Below are 9,265 nucleotides of genomic sequence, written 5' to 3' on the forward strand. Positions count from 1 at the left end.
CATTATATTTTTGTCTATGAACATTTTATACTAAATGCAGAACTGAATGCATAACAACCATTAATAAAAACATCTCCTTATAGGAATTAAATAAATGTGTGGTTTGTTATTTCAAGGCTCAGTATCATTTTGGTTATAATTGTAAAAAAGTGGTTTACAGTGGCAATGTAGCTTATTTAGACATTTAAAATTAAAATACAGTTGGCACTACAACTGCTCGACCATAACCTAGGAGACAGCCCAAAAGAAAGGCAAGCAATAAATATAATGCAAGATTTCATCAATATTTTTTTTATTGTCAAAAATTATATATCCTGGCCCATTGCAATGGCCCCCCTACCCATAAAATAATTAACATATTGCTGTCTAACTTGACGGGCACTTTGGGGGGCCAAGCCAGTACGGACAGTATCCAGGCCTGTAAGGTTGGCTTCTATTTGTCCGGCCTCAGGCCCAACTGTGCCTATATAATTGGGAGAATGCTTATTTAAAAAGTTGTGCAGAATGCAGCACGATAAAATTATAAAATTAAGTTTGTATTCCGCCAAATTAATGGCTGTTTGAAACAGGCGGAACCGGCTGGCCAGAATTCCAAACGCATTCTCAACCACTCTTCTAGTTCTGGCCAGCCGGTAATTAAAAACCCTCCTCTCCGGGGTGAGGGTTCTTTGGGGGAATGGCCTCATGAGGTGCTTGCTGAGAGCGAAGGCTTCATCGGCAATGAAGACAAAGGGGAGTCCTTCCACGTTATCCTCATCAGGTGGCAATCCCAGGCCACCACTCTGGAGACGCTGGCAGAACTCCGTCTGGGCAAATACTCCTCCATCCGACATCCGGCCATTCTTCCCCACGTCCACATATAAAAAATCATAGTGTGCCGACACCACCGCCATTAAAACAATACTGTGGAACCCCTTATAATTAAAATAATATGACCCCGAATGGGGTGGTGGCACAATGTGGACATGTTTCCCATCTATAGCCCCTCCACAATTGGGAAAGTCCCAACGGCTGTCAAAATGGGATGCCACAGTCTGCCATTCCTGTGGCGTTGAAGGAAACTGGGGAATCAAACAAGAAAACCAAAATCAATTAATTTGTAAGCTAACATTGCAAGAAAATTAGACAATTAAAAACATTATTCCCCAGCATCAGTATAACATTCAATAATTTAATTCTTCTGGAATAACTAATATGGAAAGGCACACTTATCAGATTGCTCACCCCCTCTGATGGAACATTGATTACATTTTAGGGGGTTGTGAAATCCCAAAAAAAAATTACTTTTAGGACACGCAGGAATTTAGGGACTAAAAAGGCTACAAGACTGCAGTTGTCGCACTCTGCAGGTGCAGTTGCTAACCAGCTTACAGTAAATGAGGTAATGTAAAAAGGCATTCATGTTGCAAGGAGTACACAATCACATGCAAGGGCAATTAATGAAAACACTTTGAGGCTTGCATATGATTTGATGATGGAAATCAGCAGAGCTTCTGCTCATTTACTAAAGCACTGGAACAAATGCACTTGTAGAGTGCACATGCATTTTGCAAACTGCAACATATATTTGCTTTAGACAAATCAACACCACAGAACATTCAAGCAAATTTTAACGAGGGTGGGGGTGGGGGGGTTGTGAAATCTAGATAATTGCTCATTAGCAGCACACTATTTGGAGTGAGTTTAGGTGGGGGGGGGGGTTGTGAAATCTAGATAATTGCTCATTAGCAGCACACTATTTGGAGTGAGTTTAGGTGGGGGGGTGGGGGGGTTGTGAAATCTAGATAATTGCTCATTAGCAGCACACTATTTGGAGTGAGTTTAGGTGGGGGGGTTGGGAAATCTAGACAATTGCTAATTAGCAGCACACTATTTGGAGTGAGTTTAGGTGGGGGTGGGTGGGGGGGTTGGGAAATCTAGATAATTGCTAATTAGCAGCACACTATTTGGACTGAGTTTAGGTGGGGGTGGGTGGGGGGGTTGGGAAATCTAGCTAATTGCTAATTATAAGCACACTAAATACACTCAAACAAAATACATTCAAAATGAGTAGACTAGGTGGATATGTTCCCATCACTTCATGCTGGGAAGGTTATTGAAGGAAAATATACATGCATGACAAAAAATAACAGGAAAAAAATCCAGCATGTGTGAGGATAAAAAAGGGGACATTCACACTATATTGCAATGATGGTAAGTAGTGTTTGAAGCAAGAAATACATTATATTATCAAAGATTACATAAAAGAACATGTGACGCTAATAAAAGAAAAATATCTTACCTTAATATAGTCCTTCTGCAGGACCTGTATGATGGCAGAACAGGTCTCTGGGATAATGATCCCCAGAGCCTGGGGGGAGATGCCTGTCGAGAACTTAAGGTCCTGCAGGCTTCTCCCTGTGGCCAAATACCGCAAGGTAGCGACCAGCCTCTGCTCCGGAGTGATGGCTTGCCTCATGCAGGTATCCTGCCTGCTGATATAGGGGGTCAGCAAAGCCAACAAACGGTCAAAAACGGGGTCCGTCATCCGGAGAAAGTTCCTGAAATCCTCAGGATTATTCTCACGGATCTCACGGAGCAAAGGCATGTGACAGAACTGGTCACGCTGAAGCAACCAATTCTTGGTCCATGAACTCCTCCTCGCCCTGTTCATGGACTGGTCTTGGGCTGAAGAATAAACTACAGCACCAAGCACATACAATGCACGAGCTCTACGACGAGTACGTACAGGTAACATGGCTTCAAAACGGTCGGCTGGTCAGAACGCACTAAACAGAACGCACTGAAGAACAGCAAGGCCTGTGAAGAACGACCTGCCAATAAAACAAAGATTTCTCAATGCCAACTGACCAAACGCACTGAAAAGTAGATACAAACCTCACAAGCACAGACTGAACAACAGTTAAAACGAACTGAAAAATACGAGTCTCACAAGCGCGAATCGTCTCTCACCAAACTTCTACTAACACGAGATAAACACGAGATTAGCAGAAGGAGCCCAAAGGGTGTCGTACGGGCTATTGAACTTCCGTTTTATAGTCTCGTCGGACTTGGTGTACGTCACCGCGTACTAGGCTGTCGTACTTTTGTGTGGTCGTGTGTAGGCAAGTCCGTTCGTAAGAAAGTCTGCCGCAAGTCCGCCGAAGGTACGTCGGAAGTATGTCGGACAGGCTGTCGGACTTTTGTAGACGAAAAGTCCGACCGTGTGTACGCGGCATTAGAGGTAGTCACTGTACAGTTAAACCATTATCAGCCATTATAGGCAACAGTTACATTATGTTTGTAAATACTTTTACATGGCACACTGATACGAAGAATGAAATAAGCATAGGGGGCACATTTGGCAGGTCTATATATTGGAATTAAAATCAGCACAGCATGAACTTTGGCAGAATTTATAAGAAATACTTTACAATATAACTACAGAGGTTATGGTAAAAATCAACCAAAGCAATCAAAAAGATTTGGCTTTGTAATCAGTTTGTTACACAGTTAGGCTTCATGTACACGGGACGTTTTTACAACCTCTCCTGAACAATTTAACTCGACAGATAGTAACCCACATTTAAAACATCCGTTTTGATGCGTTTACATGCCGCGTTTTGAAGTGTTTTTTTTTTTTTCAAAATAGCCAAAAAGGAAAAACGCCTGTAAATGAAGCGTGGCTAAACACGAGTTACCGTGTTTAGAAGTGTTTGGTGCCTGAAATGCCTCTAAACTTAGCTTCTGAACCCATTTTTTGGCGTTCCAAAATAAGCCTCTAAACTCAAATGCCTAGAAACAACTGTAGATGACCCTGTGTACATGTACTGATAAGATAACATAGAGGAGAGTTCAGGAGCAGTTGAAAAAAATGCCCAACTGCTCGTCCGTTTAGCAGCAGCAGTGTACATGAGGACTAAAGCCTTCCTAAAACAGAAGATTTGCAAATCATTGCTTTACATTTTATTGGCAACATGCATAGCCATAACTGCTGGTGTACAGGGCAAATATTGGGTGGCACAGTGGTGTAGTGGATAGCACTTTCACCTAGCAGTAAGAAGGGTTGCTGGTTCGAATCCCAACCATGACACTACCTGCCTGGAGTTTGTATGTTCTCCCTTTACCTGCGTGGGTTTCCTCCGGGTACTCCGGTTTCCTCCCACACTCCAAAGACATGCTGGTAGGTTAATTGGATCCTGTCTAAATTGTCCCTAGTATGTATGAATGTAAGTTAGGGACCTTAGATTGTAAGCTCCTTGAGGGTAGGGACTGATGTGAATGTACAATGTATATGTAAAATGCTGCATAAATTGACAGCACTATATAAGTACCTGAAATTAATAAATAAATAAATATTGCCTAATGTTATAGAGCAATTTATTCCACACTGCATACAGCTGTTTCAGGCTATCTGGCCATGATCAGTGAAGTGGATAATCCATGAAGTAGGGTTTGGTGAGAAGGGATTATAGAAATACATTAAAGTCCTGATATTACTTTTGATTCAGCATTACCTTAAAGTGGTTGTAAACCCACTAAAAAATTTTTTAAAAAAACCTGCAAGACAAAGGCATAATGAGCTAGTATACATAGCATACTAGCTCATTATGAAATACTTTCCTTAGATCGAAGCCCCAGCAGCGGTCCTTGTACACTGGTCTAGCCAGCGACATCTCTCCCAGAGTTACTTCTGGGTATCGCTGCCTCCAGCGCTGTGATTGGCCAGAGCCGCGATGACGTCACTCCCGCGCATTCGCACGGGAGCTGCGGTAACAGCACACTAGCTGAAGCAATGACAGGAATCTGCCATTGCTTCAGTGAGCATGTACCGATGACAGGGGATATCTCTTAAACCGTGTAGGCTTACCTGTAGTAAAAAGTGGTTGTAAAGGGTTTACAACCACTTTGAAGTGACGTTTTCAATGTAGTACAAGACACCTAGTCATCCCATACGTAACAAATTAGTAGTCAAATAAAGGGCACTGGGTAATTAAGGTACAAACAAGGAACTTAAATCTCTAGAATACAAATATAAAATATGTGTCTCAATCATTTTTCATATAAGTCATTAAAACACTGTTTGATATCCCAGTAAAGCCGTTCCTTCTTCAGGTACCTTCAGTTGGTCCAATTTCCTTGCTGCTATGGTATAGGGGCCCCCATATTTGCTTTATGTAGAACAGGAGAAAACACTGACAGCAGTATTATGACAGGATGGCTGTAGATTTGTAATACCAGCCAAAAATGTACCAAAACAACTGAAGGTGTAGAATCCTTATTCAGGTTTTATTACCTCAATACATTTCTTGAAAGCAGCACTTGCAACCCTTATGCCGCGTACACACGAGCGGACTTTAAGGCAGACTTTGCCTGGCGGACTTTTCGATGGACTTTATGACGGACTTTCCGAATGAACGGACTTGCCTACACACAATCTACCAAAGTCCGTCCAATTCGTACGTGATGACGTACGACCGGACTAAAATAAGGAAGTTCATAGCCAGTAGACAATAGCTACCCTAGCGTGGCTTTTTGTCCGTCGAACTAGCATACAGACGAGCAGACTTTTCGACCGGACTCGAGTTCGATGGATAGATTTAAAACATGTTTCAAACCTAATGCCGCGTACACACGAGCGGACTTTCTGGCATACTTGGTCCGATGTTCTTCCCGCCGGACTGTCCGGCGGACTACCACCGGACTTTCTGAACGGACGGACTTGCCTACACACGACCGGACTTTCCGGCAGGCTAGGTCCGCCCGTCTTTCCGACTGACTTTCGCCGGAGTTACGGCGGACTTTCAGAATGAACGGACTTGCCCACACACGGACAAGTCCGTTCATTTTGAACGTGACTCGGGTACGACGGGACTAGAAAAGGAAGTCAATCTCTCCGCTTTTATCGTCGAGATTGACACCTTGCAAGCCCCGTCGTGGGACATACCAGGCCCTTAGGTCTGGCATGGATTTTAAGGGGAACCCCCTACGCCGAAAAATCGGCGTGGGGTCCCCCCCAAAATCCATACCAGACCCCGATCCGAGCACGCAGCCCGGACGGTCAGGAAAGGGGGTGGGGACGAGCGAGCCCCCCCTCCTGAACCGTACCAGGCCACATGCTCTCAACATGGGAGGGGTGGGTGCTTTGGGGGAGGGGGGGCGCCCTGCGGGGCCCCCCACCCCAAAGCACCTTGTCCCCATGTTGATGAGGACAAGGGCCTCTTCCCGACAACCCTGGCCGTTGGTTGTCGGGGTCTACAGGCTGGGGGCTTATCGGAATCCGGGAGCCCCCTATAATAAGAGGGCCCCCAGATCCCGGCCCCCCACCCTATGTGAATGAGTATGGGGTACATGGTACCCCTACCCATTCACCTAGGGAAAAAGTGTCAATAATAAAACACACTACGTGCAAACGAGAAGATCTGGACAGCCGCACTCCAGGAAGTAATAATCCAAGTTTCATATGAGTAAGCACTTGGACAAGTGTGAAACGCGTTAGCCTATGATCTGTACACTCTGTCTATGATGTCCTGTATCTGATGTGTTCCTGATTTTAAAATAAAGAAACTTGGATTATTACTTCCTGGAGTGCGGCTGTCCAGATCTTCTCGTTTGCACATAGTCTCTACTAGCATGAGCCAGCACCTGGAACCTCTCATCTCTGGAGAGCAAGCTTTACACCTGGTGAGACCTAAACTAGTGCGGGGATAACTTTTGTATAATAAAATACACTACACAGGTTTTTGAAGTAATTTATTAGACAGCTCTGGAGGGGGTCTTCTTCCGGCTTCGGGGGTCCCTCCGGTTCCTCTTCTCCCGGTGTTCCAGTTCTTCGGCCGGCTCCTCCGCTATCTTCATGCTGCTCTCTTGCCAGTGGAGGTCCGGACTTCTGGCTTCTTGTCTTCTTCCCTCTTCTCTTCTCCAGATGTTGACACGACGGTCTCTCCGGCTGGACTGGTCTCTGAGCGCTCCGATGTGACTTATATAGGTCCGTCGGACCAGCATACAGACGCATGCAGACGAACGGGCTTTCCGTCAGAAACTGAGTCCAGCGGACTAAAATTTAAAGCATGCTTTAAATCTAGGTACGGCGGACTTTTGGGAAAAAAAAGTCCGCCGGAGCCTACACACGGTCGGATTGTGCGGCGGACTCTGGTCCGCCGGACCAAGTATGCCTGAAAGTCCAACCATGTGTACGCGGCATAAGTCCGTCCAACTTTTGAGAAAACAATTGCTCCAGCAATTGTTCCACCTTTGATGACACAAGACCTTTTTTTTTACCATATGTGAGCAGTAGTAGGGCTTGGTTTATAGAACTCTCTAGCTCTAGTGACATTAGGTAAGTAGGGGTCATCACTCTCAGGCTAAAGCTGTAATCAAGGAAAATACACTTTAAATTTAAATGAATGTAACCTAAACTGGACATTGCTGGCTTTTCACAGGTAGCTGTAGGTTGCAAAGCTTCTTTTTAGAAAAGTATTAAGTGCTTTTGTGAGCTGATTTTCAGTTGGCCTCTTTGGGTTACAGAATACCACAGAAGACATCATACCATTTCAATTTAGGGTGTAACATAAGTTATTGTTCTGCATTGAGCTTAGGTCTGCATGTTTTTTTTATGCATGTAGTTTTGCATATATACACAGTTAATATTTGCAAAGAGTTATTACACAAAATGTTATGTTAAAAGCAGTATAAAAAATACCATATATGCTTCCTTTATGTGAGGTCAACTTCTTGAATAGCACATACATTATTCATCGTGTGGTATTGTAGTTCCAGTATGTTCATCTTGTTTCCTTGAGCTGAATATTTCACCTTACAGGAAGTAAAATTTTGCTTAACAACAGAGGAAAAAATAAATGATGGTAGTTCCTGGTTAGGTCAAAGTGTTTGCACAAAAATTTCCCAAATGAAAAAAGGGGTTGACATACAGATCAGTACTTGCACTAAATATCTCACGACCCAGTCACAAAGAATTAACAATTTATTAGACTATACAACGATTAATATTTGGTTACAAAGTCTGGAAGCCTGCCAAACTTCCTTAACCACTTCAGCAAGAGAAGGATTTACCCCCTTCCTGACCAGAGCACTTTTTACAATTTGGCACTGCGTCGCTTTAACTGCTAATTGCGCGGTCATGCAATGCTGTACCCAAACGAAATTTGCATCCTTTTTTCCCCACAAATAGAGTTTTCTTTTGATGGTATTTAATCACCTCTGTGTTTTTTATTTTTTGCGCTATAAATGGAAAAAGAAAAAAAAATTTGGAAAAAAAATGATATTTTCTACTTTTTGTTATAAAAAAAATCCAATAAACTCAATTTTAGTTATACATTTAGGCCAAAATGTATTCAGCCACATGTCTTTGGTAAAAAAAAATGTCAATAAGCGTATATTGATTGGTTTGCGCAAAAGTTATAGCGTCTACAAACTAGGGTACATTTTCTGGAATTTACACAGCTTTTCGTTTATGACAGCCTATCTAATTTCTTGAGGTGCTAAAATGGCAGGGCATTACAAAACTCCCCCAAATGACCCCATTTTGGAAAGTAGACACCCCAAGGAAATTGCTAAGAGGCATGTTGAGCCCATTGAATATTACATTTTTTTGTCCCAAGTGATTGAATAATGATAAAAAAAAAAATTACAAAAAGTTGTCACTAAATGATATATTGCTCACACATGCCATGGTCATATGTAGAATTACACCACAAAATACATTTAGCTGCTTCTGAGTATGGGGATACCACATGTGTGGGACTTTTTGGGAGCCTAGCCGCGTACGGGGCCCCGAAAACCAAGCACCTCCTTCAAGATTTCTAAAGGGGGTAAATTTTTGATTTCACCCCTCACTACCTATCAGAGTTTTGAAGGCCATAAAATGCCAAGATAGCACAACCCCTGCCCCCCCCCCCCCCAAATGACCCAATTTTGGAAAGTAGACACCCCAAGCTATTTGCTGAGAGGTATGGTGAGTATTTTGCAGACCTCACTTTTTGTCACAAAGTTTTGAAAATTGAGAGAGAAAAAAAGAAAAAAAAATACATTTTTCTTGTCTTTCTTCATTTTCAAAAACAAATGACAGCTGCAAAATCTTATTTTTAAACTGTTCCTTTCATTTTTTTTTATTGTTATCTTAGGGAATGTAAATATCCCCTATGACAGCAAAAGGTAGTGACAGGTACTCTTTTTTGAAAAAATTGGGGTCTATTAGACCCTAGATCTCTCCTCTGCCCTCAAAGCATCTGACCACACCAAGATCGGTGTGATGAAATGCTTTCCC

This window comes from Aquarana catesbeiana, linkage group LG01, assembly GCF_042186555.1.
Source record: "Aquarana catesbeiana isolate 2022-GZ linkage group LG01, ASM4218655v1, whole genome shotgun sequence".
NCBI lineage: Eukaryota > Metazoa > Chordata > Amphibia > Anura > Ranidae > Aquarana > Aquarana catesbeiana.